We start from the raw sequence: 27,014 nt of genomic DNA on the forward strand, positions 1-27,014 counted from the left end.
GATATTTTAGCACACATACAGTTTTGTTCGTGTTGCGTAGAACATTTGTCTCAAATAGCGTCTCCCTGGATTTTGCTTTCACCCTATCTAAGGATTCATTTAAGATGGTTTCTGGATACCCTCTTGTACGATATTTTTGAGTCTGAGTCTCAAATGAAGTGTGTAGATCTTTTTCATTGCTAGTTATCCGCTTCAATCTAGTGTATTGGGATGTAGGCAAATGCTTTTTTAGTGTCTCCGGGTGAAAACTTTGGAATAATAGACATGAGTTCCGATCAGTTGGTTTGGTGTACACTTTGGTGCTCAATTTGTTGTTGTGCAATATAACTTTGACATCAAGAAAAACTATGGACGATTCATCAACAGTATACGTGAATTTAATCCTTTCATTATGAGTATTCAATCGCTCAATGTTGTTTAATAGGTCACACTTTTGTCCTTTCCAAATTAGAAATATGTCGTCAATGTAGCGCTTGAATACTACTAAATCATTTGTCCAACAGGGATTTTCCAGAATGTGATCATGTTCAAATTTGTGCATATAAATATTGGCATATGAGGTCGCCCCCCCAAAGCCCATGGGTGTCCCGTTACACTGGTTAAAAAATCTTCCCTGCCATTCGAAATAACTGTAGAACAAGGCGAAATGCATTAATTCCAAAATGAAAAGTTGTTGTGGTTCATCCAAATCACTCTGTAATAAGCTCCACTCCAAAGCTTCAATCCCCTCACTATGCGGAATCGATGTGTATAAAGATACTACGTTGATGGTACATAATAGGTAGGTGGAATCTTCCTTAAATTCAATTGCCTGTAATAGTTTCAAAAAGGCTGTTGTATCCTTGATGTAGGTGACACACTTCTGGACAATGGGCTGCAGGAACTTGTCAACAAATCTTCCTATCGGTTCCGAGATGGAGCCACAATCCGAGACTATGGGTCTAAATTGAGGATTTACAGGATCCTTATGAATTTTTGGCAACATGTAAAGTCGCGGTCTTCTCGGATATTTCATTTCAGCTTATTACAGAGTGATTTGGATGAACCACAACAACTTCATTTTGGAATTAATGCATTTCGCCTTGTTCTACAATTATTTCGAATGGCAGGGAAGATTTTTTAACCAGTATAACGGGACATCCATGGGCTTTGGGGGGGCGCCCTCATATGCCAATATTTATATGCACAAATTTGAACATGATCACATTCTGGAAAATCCCTGTTGGACAAATGATTTAGTAGTATTCAAGCGCTACATTGACGACATATTTCTAATTTGGAAAGGACAAAAGTGCGACCTATTAAACAACATTGAGCGATTGAATACTCATAATGAAAGGATTAAATTCACGTATACTGTTGATGAATCGTCCATAGTTTTTCTTGATGTCAAAGTTATATTGCACAACAACAAATTGAGCACCAAAGTGTACACCAAACCAACTGATCGGAACTCATGTCTATTATTCCAAAGTTTTCACCCGGAGACACTAAAAAAGCATTTGCCTACATCCCAATACACTAGATTGAAGCGGATAACTAGCAATGAAAAAGATCTACACACTTCATTTGAGACTCAGACTCAAAAATATCGTACAAGAGGGTATCCAGAAACCATCTTAAATGAATCCTTAGATAGGGTGAAAGCAAAATCCAGGGAGACGGCATTTGAGACAAATGTTCTACGCAACACGAACAAAACTGTATGTGTGCTAAAATATTCCACGGAAGCAACAAGAATCAAGCGAATTCTGAATCAACACTGGGCATTAATCACAAGAGAACCAGACTTGAGAGAGTTATACAATGACAGAATTACATTTGCATATAAAAGATCACGCAATCTAAAATACATTTCGAATGGTTCTAGTAAAGAAAAAAAAACACACAAAGGAATGTCCAGATGTCATAATTGTGTTTATTGTGGAAACATAATGATAGGCAATCAGTTTACACATCCCACGAAAGGATATAAAATTGACTTACAACACTCGGCCACATGTGACACTAAGAACATCATTTATGCTATAAAGTGTCCTTGCGGCAAAGTTTATGTGGGACAAACTGAAAGGAAACTAAAAGTGCGCATTACAGAGCATAAAAGCAACATTAGACTATCAAATACAAAATCAACGGTGGCTAACCACTGGACTGAATCACGCCACCAAATTTCACAATTAAGATGCACGATTCTTGAGGTGGTAAAACAACGCCACGACGTGGATCCCAATAAACACAGACTACAAAGAGAGTTTTTTTGGATCAAAAAACTAAATACCCTACAACCAGCGGGGATGAATGACAGGATCGAATATACTTGTTTCTTATAAAACTTTCTGATCATGGTTGGCATGGGGGCAATGACTGTTCTCCCCCCGAGGTCCTTTTGTTAAAGCAGATCATAAATCTGTTAATGCTACACAGTATCACAGGAATTACCATGCTTCATTCAGGTTGCATAAGGCAGACAATACATATTAATGTCTGATGTTTTTCATAATATGTTACCGCAATAGGTCGAATGTTTAATGTTCTATATTATTCATTTAATGTTTCATATTATTTGTATTGCTTTTGGTTCCGAACACAAATTGTCTGATATCGTTCTCGCATTTATTGAATTCAGACACATTTACGCGCAGTTTTGTGTTGTGAAGCCGTCATACTCAGGTCACGTGACCCACGTCACATGTGAAGGCCGCAGCAGTCCATTGGTCAAAAGTTTAGAGAAGCTATTACACTCGTGTCATGTGACCGCCGTCACATGGAAAGTTCCGTGTACGCCATTGGTTAAAATGTTAGTGAAGCCGTTTGTGCATGGCTTCCGAAGCATTCACGGAGACGCTCTGTCCCTCATCTTCAAGTAAGTGTTATAGCAGGTTAGAGATTGCAGGCAGTTGGTTAAAGGCTTGACCTGAATTATGTGTACTTTTAGAAGTGTTACTCTAAACATTCTAGGATCCGTTCGTATTACGATACATGCTCGAACTTTGTGAAGGAATTTTCGCTATGGTTTTGTTTTCCGTCAGTTGTGAGAAAGCCTTCTATTTTAAGTTTGAATTTTTTAGTTTTAACTAGACAATGTTACGCTACCCACAGTCATTGTTATGTTATCTTATTAACCGCACTCTGTATAGAATCGAGCGTTTTGCACAGGATTGCATTTATAATGATTAACCGGACTTTATGTTTAGTAGGTGACTAACCTGGTCCTGTATGTTTTCCTTACAGACCCCTGAGGAAGGGTCCTTGTTTCTTTGACCCGAAATGCATTGGGTGTTATGTTGAAGATTGGGAAATGAATTTAACAACATGACAAAATGAACGCTTTGATCATCAGAAAGTTGAAAATAAACGTTTAAATCATCCATAAAACTGAATGATGTATTGAATTACAATCAGTTACAAATAATTAAAGGAACAATTGGTTCCACGTGTGATTGAGCGCGCCTCTACGTGAGAAGGCCCCTTCTCACTCTATTCCACTGTTGTTCTAAGGCACGGATTGACGACGTGCAGCAGATGCAGCGCCAACCAGAACGTTTGAATGAATTTTGAAGAAGTATTTTGAAAGAGTGCACAGGGATAACACAGATTCATAATTTTGCAACAGTCAACCCCATCCCTGTTTGCACCACCGCAATCATGCAATTAGACGACATTGCCTTGCTAACAAGCAATAAAGCTGAAACATTAGGATATACATCAGAAGCTGCCAAAGATATTTATGGACTCATCCAGGAGACCAGGCTGTTCACCACTCAAAAAACGACCACTGCACAATTGTTAAAGCAACTTGAATACACCTGTAGAAAAGAAATCAACCAAAGGTTGCACGCAACCACGCTGATTCATTATCACAAAAATCAAAGGATACCTAGAGGGTTAAGAATAGCCCTTAAACCGATGCTATGTAGGAACAATAAAAAGTTTATGGAAAAATGGTATCAGATCTTAAACAAATGTTCATTGGATTTAATCCTACTAATCATTGAAGAGTTATCAAAGGTGTTAGTAGAATTGGAAGAGGAGATCAAAAATTTGAAAGTGGAAATAAATAAGATTCCAGATTTAGACAAAACGTTGGAAGAGATCAATGCAAAACTAGACCGGTATACAAAAGAAGTAAATGAACGTAAGGTACGCAAGTACCGCCGCGACACCATAGATTACAAGTTAGAGGAAGTGTACACTTGGGCTGAAATCTACAACCAAAAAAAATGGCAACCCTCTTCTCAACCACAAAAAACCACATCAACATCATCACAGGAGAGTATAGTTTCAGACTCCGAGATGACACAATCCAGGAGACCGGTTCAACCAGCCCAAAAACAACAACAAACGAGCACAACCAAACAGGTGTCTTTTTTGGAGACCAGCCCAGCAGCAAACGCTCCCCCTCACGCACTAGACGGGGAAAAGGAAACAGAGGAAGAAATCGCAAGAAGAACGAGGAGCCAAATGGCGAAAACAACTTAATTATCAACATTTCTTCAAAATCATTGACGCCTGCACAAGAAAGATTGTTAAATAAGGGTACGACATTTGTTCCAACTTACCGCTCATCGTTGGGTGAAACGGAAATAGCTTTGTTTAAATTCTTTCGCTCCCTACAATTGAGGTTTTTCTTTAAAGACACACCAACCACAACCGGTGAAGTCAGTTGGGATAAGGATTTTAAGCCCAAGAGCACATTTTGTGCTCCAACATCTCACAAGACTATTGAAGCCTTTGAAAGGTCGGTGCTCGCGGATGTACAGAAAATCTCTTTTTCTAAACCTGCAAAAACGAATTTATCTACCAAAGAATGGAATACATTAAAAAATCTGTGCCATGACAAAAATTTAACATTTCAAAAAGCCGATAAGGGAGGTGCCCTCATCGTGATGGACACTGATTTCTACATCAACAGCGTGAACAACCATGTTGATAACCAGAATATTTATTTACCTCTGGAGCAAGATCCCACACAAGACTATCAAGCCATCCTACAGAAAATAATTGATCATGCAAAAGAAATGAACTGGATCAGTGAGAAAACCAAAAGATTTTTTGAAGTGAAATATCCGAGAAGACCGCGACTTTACATGTTGCCAAAAATTCATAAGGATCCTGTAAATCCTCCATTTAGACCCATAGTCTCGGCTTGTGGCTCCATCTCGGAACCGATAGGAAGATTTGTTGACAAGTTACTGCAGCCCATTGTCCAGAAGTGTGTCACCTACATCAAGGATACAACAGCCTTTTTGAAACTATTACAGGCAATTGAATTTAAGGAAGATTCCACCTACCTATTATGTACCATCGACGTAGTATCTTTATACACATCGATTCCGCATAGTGAGGGGATTGAAGCTTTGGAGTGGAGCTTATTACAGAGTGATTTGGATGAACCACAACAACTTTTCATTTTGGAATTAATGCATTTCGCCTTGTTCTACAGTTATTTCGAATGGCAGGGAAGATTTTTTAACCAGTGTAACGGGACAACCATGGGCTTTGGGGGGGCGCCCTCATATGCCAATATTTATATGCACAAATTTGAACATGATCACATTCTGGAAAATCCCTGTTGGACAAATGATTTAGTAGTATTCAAGCGCTACATTGACGACATATTTCTAATTTGGAAAGGACAAAAGTGTGACCTATTAAACAACATTGAGCGATTGAATACTCATAATGAAAGGATTAAATTCACGTATACTGTTGATGAATCGTCCATAGTTTTTCTTGATGTCAAAGTTATATTGCACAACAACAAATTGAGCACCAAAGTATACACCAAACCAACTGATCGGAACTCATGTCTATTATTCCAAAGTTTTCACCCGGAGACACTAAAAAAGCATTTGCCTACATCCCAATACACTAGATTGAAGCGGATAACTAGCAATGAAAAAGATCTACACACTTCATTTGAGACTCAGACTCAAAAATATCGTACAAGAGGGTATCCAGAAACCATCTTAAATGAATCCTTAGATAGGGTGAAAGCAAAATCCAGGGAGACGCTATTTGAGACAAATGTTCTACGCAACACGAACAAAACTGTATGTGTGCTAAAATATTCTACGGAAGCAACATGAATCAAGCGAATTCTGAATCAACACTGGGCATTAATCACAAGAGAACCAGACTTGAGAGAGTTATACAATGACAGAATTGCATTTGCATATAAAAGATCACGCAATCTAAAAGAAATTTTGAATAGTTCTAGTAAAGAAAAAACACCACACAAAGGAATGTCCAGATGTCATAATTGTGTTCATTGTGGAAACATAATGATAGGCAATCAGTTTACACATCCCACGAAAGGATATAAAATTGACTTACAACACTCGGCCACATGTGACACTAAGAACATCATTTATGCTATAAAGTGTCCTTGCGGCAAAGTTTATGTGGGACAAACTGAAAGGAAACTAAAAGTGCGCATTACAGAGCATAAAAGCAACATTAGACTATCAAATACAAAATCAACGGTGGCTAACCGCTGGACTGAATCACGCCACCAAATTTCACAATTAAGATGCACGATTCTTGAGGTGGTAAAACAATGCCACGACGTGGATCCCAATAAACACAGACTACAAAGAGAGTTTTTTTGGATCAAAAAACTAAATACCCTACAACCAGTGGGGATGAATGACAGGATCGAATATACTTGTTTCTTATAAAACTTTATGATCATGGTTGGCATGGGGGCAATGACTGTTCTCCCCCCGAGGTCCTTTTGTTAAAGCAGATCATAAATCTGTTAATGCTACACAGTATCACAGGAATTACCATGCTTCATTCAGGTTGCATAAGGCAGACAATACATATTAATGTCTGATGTTTTTCATAATATGTTACCGCAATAGGTCGAATGTTTAATGTTCTATATTATTCATTTAATGTTTCATATTATTTGTATTGCTTTTGGTTTCGAACACAAATTGTCTGATACCGTTCTCGCATTTATTGAATTCAGACACATTTACGCGCAGTTTTGTGTTGTGAAGCCGTCATACTCAGGTCACGTGACCCACGTCACATGTGAAGGCCGCAGCAGTCCATTGGTCAAAAGTTTAGAGAAGCTATTACACTCGTGTCATGTGACCGCCGTCACATGGAAAGTTCCGTGTACGCCATTGGTTAAAAAGTTAGTGAAGCCGTTTGTGCATGGCTTCCGAAGCGTTCACGGAGACGCTCTGTCCCTCATCTTCAAGTAAGTGTTATAGCAGTTAGAGATTGCAGGCAGTTGGTTAAAGGCTTGACCTGAATTATGTGTACTTTTAGAAGTGTTACTCTAAACATTCTAGGATCCATTCGTATTACGATACATGCTCGAACTTTGTGAAGGAATTTTCGCTATGGTTTTGTTTTCCGTCAGTTGTGAGAAAGCCTTCTATTTTAAGTTTGAATTTTTTAGTTTTAACTAGACAATGTTACGCTACACACAGTCATTGTTATGTTATCTTATTAACCGCACTCTGTATAGAATCGAGCGTTTTGCACAGGATTGCATTTATAATGATTAACCGGACTTTATGTTTAGTAGGTGACTAACCTGGTCCTGTATGTTTTCCTTACAGACCCCTGAGGAAGGGTCCTTGTTTCTTTGACCCGAAATGCATTGGGTGTTATGTTGAAGATTGGGAAATGAATTTAACAACATGACAAAATGAACGCTTTGATCATCAGAAAGTTGAAAATAAACGTTTAAATCATCCATAAAACTGAATGATGTTTTGAATTACAATCAGTTACAAATAATTAAAGGAACAATTGGTTCCACGTGTGATTGAGCGCGCCTCTACGTGAGAAGGCCCCTTCTCACTCTATTCCACGGCAAGTGTGATTGGAGCATGGTCTGTCAGTGCGTGTGGGCGGATGCGGGAAACGATCAACCCAGCCATATCCGTGGTGGGTTTAAAGAGATACTCAAGCCGCGCAGAGGAGTAATGAGAGTAGGAGAAGAAAATATATTCCTTCATCTGCGGGTGGAGTAAACGTCACGTGTCAGACAGGGCGAAGGAGGAGGCCCACACCCCCAAGCCATATGTATGCCATGCAGAGGGGTTGCTCGGGGCCATCTGGGGATACAGCACAGGGTTAGAGTCACCCCTAAGAGGGTAGGACCAGGAAACGTTTGAAGGAGTAGGGGTGCAAGCAACTGTAGTGTAGAGGACACAAAAGCAGGAGGGGCATAAACGAAAGCAATCGTCTAGTGAAAGCGCCTCATATTGCCATCCACGAGGACGAACTGGCCAAGGGCATCACAATGGGATCTTGTAACAAGCAGGGGGAGCCGTTTGTGTAGTAGGATGGCTGCGCCCCGGTTGGTGACAGTTTAGCCGGCATGATAAATAGCCGGCATGATGAACCCGGGTGTAGCCCCCTCATATAAAATGGGGCAGTGATTGCTTAACCTGCAGGAGCACCACATGAGGGGAGTGGTGTTTCAGGTACTGGAACACAGCACCTCATTTGATTTTATTATGGGAGCCATTTACGTTCCAGGAGAGTGCGGTGACCATTTCAGTAGGGTCTGTAATGAGGGATGAGCTCTAAAGAGGCAGGCAAGGAGGATCCGGTGGAAGTGCAGCGAGTAACTGGAAAAAAAGCAGAACAGAAAACAAAAGCACTGTGGCATTAGAACACCCCAACATAACTCCCTTCTCTACACTTCCAACCCAAAAGCATCTGTTGCCCTGCTATTCAACAACCAGTAACTAGGTGGAAAGCAAGTAAAAAAACTTGAGTCCCAACCCAACCGAACTAGATCTGATAAAAGGATTTAGTGGGCCTGGCAAGTTTCAAGTTTAAGTTTATTTGGTTTAGTTCTCTTCTGAGAACAACACATTTTCTGATAAAACATATGAAATATATAGTATAAAATAAATGTTTCAATATAATTTTTAAAATGATTTAAAAAATGTAAACAAATTGTGACAAACACATTCGTTTGGTGGAGATTTACATAGCATACTCAATCTTTCCACTGATGAACTATTGTATCTAAACTGAATTATTCCTAAATAGCGCTTTCTGGCTTCAACTACTATCGGATTTGGATATATAGATAAAACATGCTTTAAATCTTGGATTCCTCCTTTACAAAGATCACATTCACTGGTAACATTTTCTTTATAGTTCCATTTGGATGTCAATGTTTTAAGAGGGAGTATCCCAAGACGTAAAAGTATAATACAACGCCAAACTCCATGCCTTAGGGTAAAAGGGATATAATGTTGTAATTGTTTATATTCAATGGACGCAGCATAAAGTCCATAATGATGGAGTTTAGAACAATGTTGAATGTCCAAGTCAAAACTAAGCCTCGGCATTAGATGTTAAAAAAAAGCTTTAGTTGTGCAGGAGTCCATGATTTCAGAAGTGCAATTGTACAATTTGATAGTTTAAAAGCAGTAATCAGATTTTGGCTAAAAATATACTTTGTAGATTCCTTCTCGAACGTCTCAAATTTTAATAATGATCTTAGGGTACCTGGATCACTTCTTAAATTTTAATAATGATCGTAGGGTACCTGGATCAGAGTGTAAAAAATGATAAGCCCATCTTAAAATGTTAGTGATGGCTCGGGCGTTGCAGCTAACTAAGGAAAGTTCTAGACGTAATGCTAGAACCGGAACGGCTTGATGGAATGGAATCACTTTGCGTAGAATTTTCCCTTCCTTAATTTGCACTTGATGCCAGTGTTGTATTGGGATATATTCCAAGGCATATGATAAAATTGGCGGGATCTTAGAACTATAAACCTGTAATAATGGGAGGAAATGCCTTTCTCCTGAAGAGGAACATAAGTGTTGGAGCACCCCGACGTGGACGTCTGCTTTTCGACTAATGTGCTGCAGATGCGGAGAGTTTTGTAATGCTCAAGTGAATATTCGGCCCAGGTATGTGTACTCTTTTACCACTTCCAGCGATTCTCCCCCCAATGTCCAGTTGTACTTTGTGTATCGCTTTCTCCCTCGAAACTGCAGTAGCTTCATTTTTGTAGTATTGGGGATCAAGAAATGTTCCTTTGTGTATTTGGTGAGGGCTTCAAGATTCCTTTGAAGTCCAATTGGGGTAAGGTCAAATATTACATCAGCAGCATACATCAGGATATACATTTTGCAAGAGGCTATCTTTGGAGGAAAATTAGTGACCTGCAGAAAACGTGCCGGTAGGTCACTAAGGTATAATGAAAAGAGGAGGGGGCCAACAGGCAACCTTGCCTTAGTCCGTTAGATGTATCTATTGGTTGTGTAAGACCCTTCTCTTTTCCCATTTGAACTTGACACCAAGTTTTGGTATGGAGTGATATAATTATGTAGAGGAGATTTGATGGAATTCCCTGGTTTCTGAGGTTATTCCAAAGTGTAGGTCTATCCACTCTGTTGAATGCTGTTGTAAAATCGACAAAGACAGCATAAACAATTTGTGATTTTATAACCACATATTTATCAATGATTGTCTGTAATACTGCAATGTTATCAGTAACAGCATGTTTTGAACTAAACCCAGCCTGATTGAAGGGGATGATTCCAGTAGAAAAGGCCCAGTCTTTGAGATGTTCCAATACGCTAGCCGCCAACATTTTTCCTGTTGCATCCAATAAGGCAATCTGTCTGTAGTTTCTGGGATGTAAGCGAGAGCCCTTCTTAAAGTTGGGAATCACAATACTCCCCTTCCATGATTTTGGAATTTTCTTGGTGGAGTAGCAATAAGAATATAAGGGAAAACTTACTCCATATTTCTGAGTTGTTTATGAGAGCCTTTATAGGGATCTGGTCCGGACCCATGGCGGCTGTAGACCTTGCGTTCTTTATATACTGCTCTATTTGACGAGTAACAGGGGCAAGATTGTCTTCAATGTTTTCCTCCAATTCACTTGGTGCTTGCCTCCGATTTTCGCAACTTGGGTTTGGCTTGTATAAATTGGTTAAATATATTTCCCAGTCGGTTGGAGGAACTGGTGATGCTTGCAAACATTTATTTGTTCCTCTTTGTTTAGCTATTAGATTCCAATATGTGCGAATATCACGATTATTAGCTGCTATTTGGATGTCAACCCAATTTTGGTCCAGTTGTCTTTTCCAGATTTTTTCCTTTTCCCTCCGTTGCCTCTGTAAATTGTAAAAATTGCTGTCAGATTAATTTATTTAATGTCCCAGTTTTTTTATTCACATTCTTTTTTCTATGTTTTATTACCCGAGTATCCCGTTGTTTTGAGGTCTCCTCCATAAGTTGCATTATCTTGATAAGGGCAATTTCATAATTTGCTATTGGATCTAAAGAGTAATTTAGTTGTAGTAGTTTAGGGTTAATGATTGCAAGGTAGATTTTATTAAATACTGTAGAAGTCCATATTAGTCGCCCTTGATCGTGATTCACCATTACAGTACTATGAGAATACATAATAGTTGGAGAAGAAGTAAGTTCCAGCATAATTCCATATTTGAGGCTTAATATTGCGTGATCACTTCCTAGGACAAATGTTGTACTTAGTTTTAGAACTCTTCCAAATATACCCTGATTACATATCATATCATATCATATTATATAGTCCAGGATTGATGAACTAAAATTGCCCTTTCTTGTAAAGGAAGCGGGATATCTCCTTCTCTACATCCATTTAATATGACACTATTTATTACTGGAAGAGAAGATAGTAGAATGTTCCCACGGTTATCTGCTTTAATCCATGCAGGGAATAGTGGTGTAGGGATTAGCAGTACTTCCTCTTGTTCGCCATATTCCTATTTTTTGAGAAGATCATTGGAGATCTTCCAATTAAAGTCACCCAATAGGAATACAGAAGGAAATCCTTCAGCTTCCACCACCTTTTCTATTTCCTCAAATGCTTTGAGGACGTAGATGTCTATTGAGGAACCTGGTGGAAAATAACAGTTGAAGATTAATGAATTGAATGAAGTGTCTATGGGAGTACTCCAACATTTGACCTTTATACATTGAGTATTTTTTTGATGCATAGGTAAAAGTTCTTGGTCCCAACGGTAGTCCTCGTGGAGTAATATTGCTATACCTCCCTTGGAATATCACCGGCTTACCGATTCTGCTGGTATATCATATACGAAATAGCCATTTGGGAGAAAAGATTTTGTTTGGCAAGTTTCTTGTAAAGTGACTATCGCAGGGGAATCTTTCAAAACTAGTGCCATTATCTCCTCGCTCTTCCCTGCTCTATTCCATGACGTTATGTTCAGCCGCCTGTTAAAAAGGGAGTTTATTTTCTCTACCCTGTTTGTATTTATGTCTATTAAAATTTTCCGGCAGCCAGGACCAAAGCTGTTCCTTGGAAATGATCTCCTTTTTTCTATGTTTTTGTTCCAGATCTCTCTCTCTCTACATTTTTGATCGAGATAATTAAGTTTCTATCCTGATCACTGGTAAGATTTTTGGAACCCCTATCTTTTTGATCAAAAGCCTGTATTTTCATATTATTTTTTCCTTTAAACATCTCATATGATTGGTCTTCTTTATTGCATATAGTTGCGACATCATATCCGTTTTTATATAGATCTCGCTTTCTTTTAGGATTATTGCCGGAATTACATTAGAGCAGAATTCGACAGTAGCCACTGTAGTTTTATCCTTTGTCGGAAGCATCACTAATTTTATTTCAGAGCTTGTGATAAACTGAAGCGGTGCTGGCAGTAACAAGTGAAGAAGAGAGATGGCCAAGATTGCCAGGTCCAGTCAGACAACAGCTGAAGGGCCCCGGTCATCATGGGAGCCGCAAGCAAAGGAAGGTGAAATGGTCCGAAGGGTGTTAGAGGGCGCACCCACGTGCCTCCCACCACTCAGGTCCAAAGAAGGGCGCCTTCTGGAGTTCCGGCATTCCAGTTGTGTCGATCTTGTGCAACTCGGGGGGGGGGGGGCAGATTCCATCTCCCCATTTCAGTTGAGCCCCATGGGGGAGAGGCGTTGCAGTTGAGGGGCAGTTGTTGAGTAGCCCAGGTGAGGGCCTCCTCTGGGGTCTTTGGAGTCGTAAAGAACATTGATTCAAAGATGAGGCACTTGTTAAAACAAGAAGAAACACTTGGAAATGAAACTCAGCACTCAAAATGAGGCAAATTAATCTTCAAAAAGCAGTTTCAAAATGTAGCGTGGGGTTTAATTAATACTACACTCTCTAATAGAAAGCCTTGTCCAGATGTCAAATGAAACAATCAAAACAACATGCAACTGTATGTACACACACACACACACATATATATATATATATATATATATATATATATAGTGTGTGTGTGCGTGTACCAGCAAGCTGTAATAAAACACTCGCAAGTAATCCAACTGTCAAATGCAAGAGATAAAACATAAGCAGATAATTATTCAAGTAATAATGGATGTCCAATGCAAGGAATGAGCACTGTAATATACAAGGAGTAAGCACTGTAAAATGCAAGGATTAAGCAATCAAATGAAAGAATCAAATATAAAGAGCATGTATACACAACTTCCTCTTGGGAGAGGATGTGGCCTAATGGCTACAGGGGGTTTACTTTGAACCTGGGGAATCGGGTTCAAGTCTTGGCAGGAACAGTCAACATCCTAATATTCTGGGTAAATCACTAAATCTCCCTGTGCCTAACAAAAAATGTGTTCATCTGTAGCTCAACTGGTGCTCATGTAATGTGCTCTGATCCCTTCAGGTCAAGTTTGCGCTATATAAAACTTCTTAAAAAATGAAAACATATGAAATATATACACAGCGAATGAAATATATACACAAAGTAAATAAAGGAAATGCATCACCGAACGAGAGTCTTTCAACATTGTGGCCAGCCCGACCGGAAAGCCCTTGACGGTCGGCAGAATTCTTGATCGGTAACACTGAAGATGCCCTGTAACAGTGCGTTCACTCCAGAGGCGAGCTTCTGTCTGAGCGCCAAGATTTCCCGACTTTAATACCTTACTTACACAGAGAGAGACTTCTAGAAATTCTCCCTCCCTTTGTCTATTGGAAAACCAAGTCTGACCGTACCCGTCTGTGTATAGTCCAATCACCAAAGCTGGCCAGCCTCCATTGTTTGGCCTGAGACAGAGAAGTACATTCCTCTCTCACACTTTCAAACGCACATCCCACATGTTCTGTTCCAAGCAAGGCTGTGCTGTGAAGAAATGAAAACATCCCACTTTGAAGCTGCAAGAAGGCACAAAATGAAACCATGCAAGAGCGCAAAATGATTTACATTCAAAATGGAGTCAATTAAAACACATGGAGTCAATGGTCACTACATGATCTCACTATGTACATAAATGCATATAGCACGATAATAATTCACCTTCAAAACAAAAACACTTCACTTAAATACTAACATACAAGTACGAATACCTAACAATAGTTAAAAAGACATCATATTTCCCTACAATACAAATACATGCATAATAAACATGCATAATGAAACAGAATTAGGCCTACCACATGTACCTCAAAAAAACTATGCAAAACTAACCCACTTTCTTAAAATGATTAACATTTGCAAGGCTTATATTTAGCAACCACATTAACTAAAAAAACAAAAATAATTACACGAAAAAATGCATTACATTTACCATGTCAATCATTTTAAAATACTCAAAATTAAAAAATACATCAACAATTAAAAAATATTAGCACTTAAAAATATTTTACTCGTTTTTGAAAAATAGAAAAGTATTATTCCACATTTTTTAAACTGCAAGCTAACTAAAATGTACAAATTAAAATCATTTTTTAAAGTATTTTAAAATGTTATAAAGCATTTTAATATATATACATAACATTTTCAATGCATTTTACTTTTTTTTTAAGAATTACAAATTAACATTGGAAAAATTAACAAAAATATTTTTAAACTCTCCCCACACAATTCTCCTACTAACTCTACAACCTTTTCCTAAAATATTTACAATAACAAATTAAATATAAAATTATTCAAATAAATAAAGCAAAAACTATATTATATACAATATTTCAAAACTCAATATTAACTGCTAAGCTATTAGAAAGTATAGAAAAAACGATATGATATTCTTACCTGTAATAAAATACACCCTGATATAAATGACATCACAGTATTACTGCAATTTTATTAAAAACTGATATTGTTGACACAATATTAATGTAGTTCAAATAGATGCACTGGTTTGAGTGTCCCTGCCATGGCGTTTTGTGGCCTAGCTTCCTCAACTCTCCCTTGAGGATATGCACACAAGAACTGAGACCATGTGCAGTGTGCACACTGTTTCAACCAAACTGCACCAGCATCACTGATTTGTGCATTTATGGGCAAACACAGTCGCTCAAATGATACATGGTGCTGTTCTACATTGCAGTTTTTTATATTTACACAATCCAATGTTTGTGAGTTATTTCTAACAATCCAGTGGACACATTTTTCAAGTTTATGCTTTATCCAGGCTGAACTATATAGTGATTTTTTGGGTTCAAGCCCTGCCATATTCCAGGAGACAATGTTAATAGTATTATGTAACGGGGTGAGGCTGCGTGCTGCAGAAGAATGGTGGGCACCTGGTACTGACCCGGTACAACCTCCTTCCTTACAGACAGAGTCATGGGGTACGGAGTACGACGAACATGAAGAAGAGGAACGCGGCTCCTTTAAGTGGGTTTACTCGGAGGAGGAGGATCCTCCCATTGTACACGTCAGCGAGACCGGATTGGCTAAAACACAGGAAGCGATGTGGATGGCGTGTGACATCACCCCCGAAGAGACGGCGAGGAGGGAAGACGGAGAACCAGAGACCGGAGACTGTAGACCCGAAGGAAGAAGTGGAGAACCTGAAGAACAACTGGGAGCAAGCGGAGGAGTGTCCGAGGGGAAGCCAGGAGGCCAACGACCCTGCGAGCCGCCGTGCCACTCTCCCGGGGGAGGAGCGTGGCTTTCCCAGGTACGGCAGCATATGGCAGCTTGGATGGGAAGCAAGCGTGTAAAATAGTGTACAGATCCCCTGTTTGTATCCTGCGTCCCCCCTCCCTCTCGTTTCCATTTACCCCGCGTTTTACCCTCACAGACTGTGTACTCCCCGACCACTTCACTGGTGTATGCTAGAGTTGCACGTTCACCGGTGAACCCTCTCCCGACTCACTACACCCGGTCCCTCGGGTGCATGAAAACCCAGCGGACAACTGAACTAACGGCCCATTTTCTGTTGGTCTTCTCTTTCCCTGGGACACCGGAGCCAAGAGAGCAGCTTACAACCCAGCCCGTGACCAGACCTCGAGGGGCAGAGCTATACCCAGAACAAAAGGAGGAAGAACACCCGAACGCCAAAACGGATCCCAGTCAGTTCGCAAAAGAGAGACTAACGTTCAGAACGAGGAGAACATTAATGTTAAAAACATCACGAGGAATACCAATAAAGCCCTCTTTAACCCCACGAGCTGGTGTCCTGCCTGTTCCTGCATCACAACCTGATACATCCGCTACCCCTGGTCCACAAGCCCAGCCCACAGTGGTGTCAGAAGTGGGATCTACTCCCTCGAAGCAAGACCCGATCATGGAACAAGTAATTCAAACTTTAATAGATGGGCAGCAGAAACTGGAGTGGACTATTGGCCAACAAATCAGTACAGCGGATGCCGACCAAGCCCTATTTCGCAACACCATGACTCAACAAATGGACAATTTACAGAAAGTGGTGCAGACCCCAGGAACCGCAGTGTCGGTAGATCGAAGACCTTTCGGACCCCATCCATCGGGGGTCTCCCTACAGAAGTACGTCATGGGCGAAGACCCGGATGCCTTCCTGGTTAATTTCGAAAGAGCTGCCCGCGCATGTGGGTGGCCAGAGGATAAATGGCCTTTCTTTCTCGCTCCCTTGTTGACGGGAGAAGCACAGACAGCATACCAGGTCGCTAACCAATCAGGCACATCCACCTATACCGAGATCAAGGGGGTGATCCTGGACCACCTTGGTATGGATGCAGAAGCCTACAGACTCAGGTTTCGGAAGGAAAGAGGAGTCACAGGAGAAAACCCAAAAACATTATATCTACGCCTGAAAATGGCGGCGGAAAAATGGCTGAGACCCGAAACCCGGAGCAAAGAAGATGTCATGACAAGCGTCATCTTGGAACAGTTTATGGAGGCACTGCCCTATGGTACACAAAGGTGGTTGAGGCAACATCCAGGCCTGACCGCAGCACAGGCAATTGAAATGGCGGCAAACTATACAAGGGCCGCTCCCCGAACCTTTCCCTGGGAGACGGAGAAGCCATCCAAGACTACGGTCCCTCCACCCAAAATGGAGAAAAAAAAGGCCGTCTTTGAACCCATGAAAACACGGCCCTTCCGCCCGGACATAACTCCTTTACGTGGTCCACAGTGCTTTGAGTGTGGGGAGTGGGGCCACATAGCACGGTTATGCCCCAGAAAAAAACCAGCGGAGGAACCCATGGAAGTTGGGTACATTCCGAAGGCCGTGATGTACAGCGCAGAGATGGGGCCTTCCTACTACGTAAGGGTACGGGTGAACCACACTCCTGTGAAAGCTCTCCTAGACTCGGGCTGTAGACAGTCTGTAATAAGGGGGAAACTCGTGTATCCCTCTCAGATAGGGAAGGGGGGTGAAGTCCACATTCGGTGTGTACACGGGGATGTCAAGACGTATCCCATTGCACGTATTACCATACACCCAACGGGGAGGGAACCCTGTACAGTAAGGGTAGGAGTGGTGGGGTCCTTGCCTGAAGAACTGATTTTAGGGGTGGACAATCCGCAATTTCTGGCCCTGTTTAAAAGGGAGTTAGACAAACGTCCTGCAGAGGCCTACCTGTCCACCGAACCATGGGTCATAGACAGGGGGTTTAAGTTTGCACAGTCCAACGACCCGACTCTCTTGAATGCGTGGGAGGCCGCCCACATAGCCCAGACTACTGAAGTGTCTCAGAGGTATCCCCACTTTAGCGTTGAAAACGAACTGTTGTATCGGGAAGGAAAGGAGGGAGAGCCCAGACAACTGGTGGTGCCAAGTGCATTCCGAGAACAGATATTGTTCTACGCCCACACACACTTGACAGCAGGACACAGTGGGGCGGAGAAGACTACACAAAATATTCTGCGCTTATTTTATTGGCCGGGAATCTACAAAGAGACAGAGGCCTATTGTCAACACTGTGAGGTGTGTCAGAGGAAGAATATGACTAGACCCCCAGCGGTCCCGCTACAACCCCTGCCCGTGATCGGCAATCCATGGGAACGCGTGGGCATGGATCTCATAGGGCCCTTGCCCCGCTCCTCTAGGGGACATACCTATGCCCTAGTGGTGGTGGATTATTCCACCCGTTTCCCGGAGGCCTTTCCGTTAAGCAGCCCCACCACTAAGAACGTAGCAGAAAAACTGGTTGAATTGTTTTCGAGGGTTGGGTTTCCCCGTGAGATCCTGACGGATCAGGGGACGCCCTTTGTGTCACGCATGATGAGAGAAGTATGCAATACTTTGGATCTACAACACATTCGCACGTCTGCTTACCACCCTCAAACGGATGGTTTAGTGGAGAGGTACAACAGGACTCTCAAAACCACACTCAAGAAACTGTTGACTTCTGAAAATAAGGACTGGGACCGAATGCTCCCGTTGGCTCTATACATAGTAAGAGCACAGGTCCAGAGTAGCCTTGGATACTCGCCCTTTGAACTGCTGTATGGCCGGCAACCCAGGTCCCTGCTCGAAATAACCAGGGAAGCGTGGGAAAAAGAAGAGGCTAACGAACAGCGGTCCCTCCTAGACTACACCCAGCAGTTGAGGTCACGATTGGGGAAACTCAGGGATTTGGCCTATTCAAACCTGAAATCGGCCCAAAGCCGCCAGAAGCGGTAGTACGATAAAGGCAAACGATGGAGATCCCTGAACCAAGGGGACTGGGCTCTAGTGCTACTTCCTTCCTCCACACAGAAATTCAGGAGCGAATGGAAAGGGCCTTATCAAGTACTAGAGAAGTTCGGCAGTACCACCTACAGGCTACAAATGTCGCCCACCCGCAAGCAGACCTTTCACATGAATCTCTTAAAAAAGTGGTTGGGACCAAAACCTCGATCCGCCAATCTAACCCTTCCTGAAGGCAGTGATAAATCAACCCTAGCCTACCTACCCATCAACCCGGAGTTATCTAACACGGAGAAACAGGAACTGCTGAACGACCTCCGCCCTTTTTCCCCCTTGTTTTCTGACACTCCGGGCTGTACCCACTTGGCAGAACATGAGAGACATACAACCCAGGGTAGCATAGTAAAACAAAGAGCATATCGCATACCAGCAGCAAAAAGGGCGGACGTGAGGAAGGAAGTCGCTAGTATGTTAGAGCTTGGTGTCATCAGACCCTCTAAAAGCAACTGGTCATCCCCGATCGTCATGGTGCCCAAGCCTGATGGGTCCACCCGTTTTTGTATGGACTTCAGGGCACTGAATGCCATTTCCACCTTCGATGCGTTCCCCATACCCAGGGTGGACGAATTGATTGAACGTATAGGGGAAGCCAAATACATAACGACTCTGGATCTAACAAAGGGCTACTGGCAGGTGCCCTTAAGGGAGGAGGACCGCCACAAAACCGCCTTTGCCACCGAGGACGGGTTATACGAATTCAATGTCCTTCCCTTTGGCCTACACGGGGCTCCGGCCACATTCCAAAGACTCATGAATACGGTGTTAACCCCTCATGCCAGCTACAGTTCCGTGTATTTGGATGACATAGTCATTTTCAGTCATACATGGACAGAGCACCGAGAACATGTAACCAGGGTTATGGCCTCTTTGAGAGACGCCCATTTACACGTGAACGCCAGGAAATCCAGGGCTGCATTCTACAAAGTGAAATATCTGGGGTTCATGTTAGGCGACGGAGTAATAGCCCCCCAAGAGGAGAAAATCAAAGCCATCACAGAAACACCGTTTCCATCTACAAAAAGAGAACTCAGGGCCTTTTTGGGCCTCATGGGCTACTATCAGCGATTCGTAGAGAACTTTGCCGATATCGCCACTCCCCTGACCAATTTACTCCAAAAAACCGTCAAGAACATCCTGCCTCACCCTCCTTCACAGGAAGCCAGGACAGCCTTCGTTCTACTGAAGAAAGCCATCACAACCAGTCCTGTGTTAATACCCCCAGACTTTGCAAGGCCGTTTATACTAGCCACAGATGCTTCAGACACAGGTGTAGGAGCAGTACTGTCACAAATGGGGGATGACGAAGTTGAACATCCGATACTGTACATAAGTAGAAAACTCCACCCTCGGGAACAAAGGTACCCCACCGTCGAAAAAGAGTGTCTGGCGATTCGATGGGCTGTGGAGAAGTTATGGTACTATCTTGAGGGGAAGGCCTTTACCCTCTACTCAGATCATGCCCCTTTGCAGTGGATGCAAAAGAATAGGACACAGAACGCTAGGATCCTGCGGTGGTTCCTCTTCCTCCAGCCCTTTGCATTTACGGTTGTTCATCGGAAGGGGAGGGACAATGGGAACGCAGATTTCCTCTCTTGCATGCCCATTCTCCCCAATCGGGAGAATCCAGGGGGGGAGGATTGTAACGGGGTGAGGCTGCGTGCTGCAGAAGAATGGTGGGCACCTGGTACTGACCCGGTACAACCTCCTTCCTTACAGACAGAGTCATGGGGTACGGAGTACGACGAACATGAAGAAGAGGAACGCGGCTCCTTTAAGTGGGTTTACTCGGAGGAGGAGGATCCTCCCATTGTACACATCAGCGAGACCGGATTGGCTAAAACACAGGAAGCGATGTGGATGGCGTGTGACATCACCCCCGAAGAGACGGCGAGGAGGGAAGACGGAGAACCAGAGACCGGAGACTGTAGACCCGAAGGAAGAAGTGGAGAACCTGAAGAACAACTGGGAGCAAGCGGAGGAGTGTCCGAGGGGAAGCCAGGAGGCCAACGACCCTGCGAGCCGCCGTGCCACTCTCCCGGGGGAGGAGCGTGGCTTTCCCAGGTACGGCAGCGTATGGCAGCTTGGGTGGGAAGCAAGCGTGTAAAATAGTGTACAGATCCCCTGTTTGTATCCTGCGTCCCCCCTCCCTCTCGTTTCCATTTACCCCGCGTTTTACCCTCACAGACTGTGTACTCCCCGACCACTTCACTGGTGTATGCTAGAGTTGCACGTTCACCGGTGAACCCTCTCCCGACTCACTACACCCGGTCCCTCGGTGCATGAAAACCCAGCGGACAACTGAACTAACGGCCCATTTTCTGTTGGTCTTCTCTTTCCCTGGGACACCGGAGCCAAGAGAGCAGCTTACAACCCAGCCCGTGACCAGACCTCGAGGGGCAGAGCTATACCCAGAACAAAAGGAGGAAGAACACCCGAACGCCAAAACGGATCCCAGTCAGTTCGCAAAAGAGAGACTAACGTTCAGAACGAGGAGAACATTAATGTTAAAAACATCACGAGGAATACCAATAAAGCCCTCTTTAACCCCACGAGCTGGTGTCCTGCCTGTTCCTGCATCACAACCTGATACATCCGCTACCCCTGGTCCACAAGCCCAGCCCACATATTACTAAAAAGGAAGTTTAAAACCTCTTCCCAGCCTACTTCCGTTTAACCCCTTTCATGCTGATGACGGCCCCCGTCCGTCATGCATCACGGAGGGCTTGTGCTGATGACGGCTGGGGGCCGTCATGATCCCGCCCACTCTTTAAAACGGCCGCACAGCGTAAAAATTCGCCGCGCATGCAAGGGGTTAAGGAACTCGCGACCCAGGACCAACAGTTTTTACTTGTTGAATCCTCGGATTACGATTGTCTATTATTCCATATTGTCCTGTCTCCATCTTCAAGATAGATTATCAAATTTCTGCTGATAGCGGCGTGAGAGGATGCCATCTGGAAATAACTTTGAGGCTGGGATAGCCTCACACTGGTTTGCACTGCGATTCTTGAGGAGATTATTTTGGAATTTAACTCTGATAACATTGAATGCTATTTTATGTATTATTTCACTTTATTTTAACACTATCGATGGTATCACAAAGGTCCAAAATTCCACCCTTGCTGTTGCTACATTAGATTTATCTGGAAAAAAACGACTTTTATTTGAGAAGATGAAAATGAATGAAGAGAGGTGAGGTTTTGTAGAAGGTTCAGGATCTGTCGGAGGTTCAAAGGATCATTGCCTCTCGCAAAGAGATCTGTAATCTCTAGGGTGCAAGAAATGTTCTGAAAAACTGTGGGCCAGATGTATCAAGGCTTTTACCTGTCGCTAACGGGCCAATTCGCAGAATCGGCCCATTTGCGAAAAGTATAAAAATAGGTAATAACAATTTTTGTGATTACCTATTTTGGGAATGCAGTCAGGGGATTCCATAAATGCAATGCAAGAAGCATTCTCAGAATAGGACTTTGCATTAAGGAATTGCAAAATACCACCAACTTTAAGTTGGTGGTAATTTGCAAATCCTTAGAAAAATGCACAAAATTGCATTTTTCCAAGTGCCATGTGGTGCATACACATACCCTTAGGGCATGTGTGTGCGCCACATGTGCACACATGACATTTTTGGCCACCTATCACCCTTGAAATTGCATTCGCAATTTGCAACTACCAGTTTGGTAATCGCAAATTGTGAATGCCTTCCCATTCATTCCTATGGGCCTTTAGCTATTAAGACAAAAGTGTTCGATACAAGCGCACTGCCTCAGTTAGGTTTATGTTCCAAAGTATAGTTCAAGAACAAAGAATAGGTAATTTAGGTGGTGCTACCAAAGGGCGGTGTCTTCCGTCCTAGACCTCTAGTAAATCCATGTGCGAACGTGCTCCTAATGAATCATTAATTCCTTAATAGCTAATCGCAATTTGCGATTCCCTATTAAGGAATATGTAGGAAACGCTATTTCTTTTGCGAAACCTACATATATTGCATATAATAGCGAATCAGTAAAATTCGCTATTCTAGAATCGCAAAATGCAATGTTAATAATTCTGGCCCTTGGTTTTCTACTAATGAATCTGTAGAATTCGAAGCTAAGTTTTGATGAGTAGTTGAAAGATGGGAATTTTTGGGTGATGAACCTTTTTCCTGGATAGAGTTTTGTTTTAAGTATTTTCCAATTTTTAAAGGATTAATTTTCGTCTTGTAGAACGATTTCCAGGGAATCTAACTGTGGGAACTTTATTTTCTGGAATTTCAATTTTGGGAATCTTCGTTTCTTTTTGTTACCTTTCTTTAATAGTGGAAGATGTTTTAAACTTCATTTTTAGGTCAAGCCTAGAGCAGCGCATGTGCTGCTTGCACGACTTTTAGTGAGGTGGTTATCAAAGTGCTACCCACAAGCTGTTCCTGGCCTCAAGCTTGTGTGAAGGCTCGCGTGCACACCCGCAGCTGCCATTCTTATCTCTTCCTCCGCATCGATGGCCAATACTTTCACTTTCGCGGCCATTGCTTGTCTTGTTTTAAAAAGAATACCAAATTGTATTGTTGGACGTTTTGGCAGCTTCTGTGTCACGTGGATACTGGTGTACATCTGGACGGGCACTTCCTCCTCTCGCGCCAAGACTATGTATCTGCACGGGCAGCTCAGATGACATCACCGGCAGAAGGCATTTTTTACATCTACTGATGGTGCTGAAAGCAAAAATTCCATCGACCTTACTATATGCTATTGAATCAATCCCTGTAAAGGAGTGGAGTTTTTTAGAGAAGATAGAAGGACAGATTTTACATAAACTGTGTAACTTTAATACGCTAGTTCCTTCAGCTGCTATCAGATTGGAATTTGGGCTAATAAGCACCCATATTCAAGGTATTTCCAGAGTCTTACGTTGGGGATACCAGTTAAAAAATAGTGAATCTGATTCCCTAAGAGGTTTCATGTGTAAGGAAATTTCCGGTGGTATGGGGGAAATATTCTTTAGGACGAGATTTCTCTTTGGCTTTAAACATTTTCTGTGTTATGGAAGAATCTGTGATTTCACTCCCTCTATCAGAATTTAAATCCTTCGTAAAAAACTCAAGTGGGAGGATCAGCTTTAATAGAGATATTGAGTTGTGTAATTCTAAAGAGAGATTAAAGATAATAGCAAGGACTACTTACCCGAAACAGCCTCAAAAATATTTAGCCTGGAACTTAGATCATGGAACAAGACGCTGGTTCTCCTTATTTAGATTCAATCTTCTTGCGCTAAATGATTTAACAGCATCCTGGTCCCAGAATTCAAAAAATGGAAAAAATTGCAACTTCTGTGAACTGAATATCCAGAACTTGGACCATGTTTTGTTCGTTTGTTCGGCACTGACCGTTTATCGTCGTTACTGGCTTAGGCCGATGTTTTTACAAAATGGTGTTAAGGACGTAGCTTCAGCTCGCAATTTTCTTCTTAATCCCAAAAATGCAGCTGTGTGTGTAAAATTGTGTAATTTCTTTAAGGAATTCATGTACATATTTTAACTGTATATTTTCCAAGTGGGGTTTAATTTCTGATCTGCTGACCCTCGTTTTAGTTATTTTATGCTCTCTTGACTAGGAATGTATGTTGCACTATTTTAAGGGCTGTTGCTTATTTATCTTTTTATCTCAAATTGTAAATCTTTACATGATTAGGCTGCTTCTATTTGTTATTTGCACAGTTCAGGATATGCCCTGTTCTCTCATTGTTTGCTGCTAATTCCAAACCCTGCTTCAATTAAGAGTGTAAAACGTTGTCTTGGTCGCTTTCTAATTGCTATTTGCACAACTCTGGATGTGCCCCATCTCCTCATTGTTGGCTGCTAAATTCCAAACTTTTATCCCTTGAAATTGTTCTATGTTGAAAATCTTTACTGGCTTGTTTCCGCTGTATTATCACATGGTTTTATTGCACTTTATGTATTAACTGATGTGTAATTTTTAAGTGGGCCTCATTGGAGTTCCAAAACTGTAATAAAATTGAATTGAATTGACATCACCGGCCTTCTGCTGAGGGGGCAATATGGCAAAAAAATTCTAACTCAGATATGTTTCACAGGCAGCTGTTGCACACAGTTTGTGGTGTTTAACAATCAGTTCGTGCGCAGGGTGCACACTCTGACTAATGACAGAAGCTCACCCAGCATCAAGGCATGCGTCGTGTCCTGCTATCAGTCGGACTTTAGTTACCCGCAGCTTTAGGCCGGACCCTCGTCTCAACCCTCATCAGTGTTTCACTGTGCACAGCCCACACCTGACTGCCCCTGCCACTGTGCTTCTGTTTAGGGCCCTGATCTGTTGACTGGCTCCAATGCGCCCGCCTCCTTTTGTATATAAACCACCCTGCTCTCAGGGACATTGTTAGCTCTAAACAAGAACTGATTTTGATGTACAGGACAGAATGCTGGTTGTTTTTCTTGCTGTACAACTTTGCATGTATGTTAATACTAAACTAAGACATGGGTTCAGGAAATGCTCGATATTTTGAGTTTACGTTACTCATAAGACATGATGAACCTGAGGTAGTAAATGGGTAGTAAAAATAAGGTAGATAAAAGAGGGAGCATAAACAATCAGTTAAACAATAATACAAATAGTCAATCTGATAAACAAGTATTACAAATAGTCAGGAGTCTCAAAAAGTTCCAAAGTTAGGTACATGTTCAGGTAAATTTAGCCATGATCTTGTTCGCGCTATATAAAACTCTCAAATAAATAAATAAATAAAACCGACAGTTTGGAAACAGACGCAACACTAAAAGGTGCAAATTATGGTGGCAATCAGGCACGCAACGCCCATAGGACTCAAAGGACTTCAGCAGCCGCCCCCCCATCCCCATTGTGTGTGGCAGCTTGGACTGAGACACTTACCGGGTGCACACACAGCCCCACCTGAGTATTTCAGAGGTCTTTAAAAGACCATTTGCATGTTAATGAGGTTCTTTCGCCGCTTCCAGAACCCCTGCTCCTCTACTCTGCCAATTGCTGGAAGAATTAGCCCCAATTTTTTTTCTTAGCTACACCCAGCCCCCGCTCACCCCCGAAATTTGACTCTAGTTGCGCCTCTGGTGGCAATCAACTTTCTGTTTTTTAGTGTACCATTCGTTAACCCTATAGCAGCTCAAAATCCCCCTTGTGTTCTGAGGTGCCAGTTCCCTCGTAAATCATGCAAAGTGGGCATATCTGGAGCGGAACACCTCAAACACCACTAGGTTTCGGCAAAATAAAAGCCAGATCAGCTAAAGAAGGAGGCCATGGCTTTGCCCCACATTCTTACTGCAGGTGAAACCAGAGGCAGGCAAACGGACAAGCAGTACATCGCCTGATACTCCTTCCTGCACGTAAAATGTGGGATTTAAGAGGAGGCACACATCCTACTGAGTTCCCCCTGTGTGTTTGTGTTCACATAGAAATTTGACTACTAGACGATGTAGATTAAATACAAATCTTACACTGTACAACGCTGGTAGGCCTTTGCGCCATAGGGTAAGGCTAAATGCCACACAAATCAGACATTTCTTAATGCAAGCACCACAAGTGAAATCTATGGGTGACTCTGTGAATGTAGTGCAGTGCACTTTCCTAACGTTTGTGCAATGCATTCACTCATTCCTAGCTAATCCACACAAACACAAAGATTAGGCAATCCCCTTCATTTGAACCCTTTTTCCTCATTAGGGTTCCGAGTACACAGTATTACTATTTATCCATGTTTCACCCCCTATTCACAGTACTGAGATAAAGCAGACTTGGCGAATTCATGATTTAAAAGAAGAAAACATGCATGATGCCATATTTTACTCAAAGATGAGCCATCATGCTCCAAATCATGTTTGAATAATCTATTATATGATCTTGGCCCCAAATGCAACAAACATTTGCAATGCAATAGGTTGCACCTTTGGGACCTTATAAGTGTTCAAGGATATTGTGCTGGATAACTAAACACTTATAAGGTCCCAAAGGCGAGGCCTATTGGCTATGCCAATGCTTGTTAGTAACACTATTAACATCGTCTCCAGGAATATGGCAGGGCTTGAACCCAAAAATGTACCTTGGTTACTAGAAACATCGCCAGCAATTGCCAGT

At 42.2% G+C, this 27,014-nt stretch overlaps 1 long non-coding RNA gene across 2 annotated transcripts in view; it reads right to left on the reverse strand.

The window, feature by feature from the left end:
• The window catches only part of LOC144798689 (uncharacterized), a 367,086-nt gene that overhangs the window by 248,164 nt on the left and 91,908 nt on the right, over positions 1–27,014 (reverse strand). Inside the window, exon 2 of one of the 2 annotated variants that reach the window (XR_013603614.1) lies at positions 14,006–14,132. The exons of the other annotated variant lie outside the window; for it this stretch is intronic. This is a non-coding gene — a long non-coding RNA (uncharacterized LOC144798689). The remainder of the gene's footprint in view (positions 1–14,005; positions 14,133–27,014) is intronic. 2 annotated transcript variants of the gene reach the window in all.

This window comes from Lissotriton helveticus, chromosome 12 (assembly GCF_964261635.1).
Source record: "Lissotriton helveticus chromosome 12, aLisHel1.1, whole genome shotgun sequence".
NCBI lineage: Eukaryota > Metazoa > Chordata > Amphibia > Caudata > Salamandridae > Lissotriton > Lissotriton helveticus.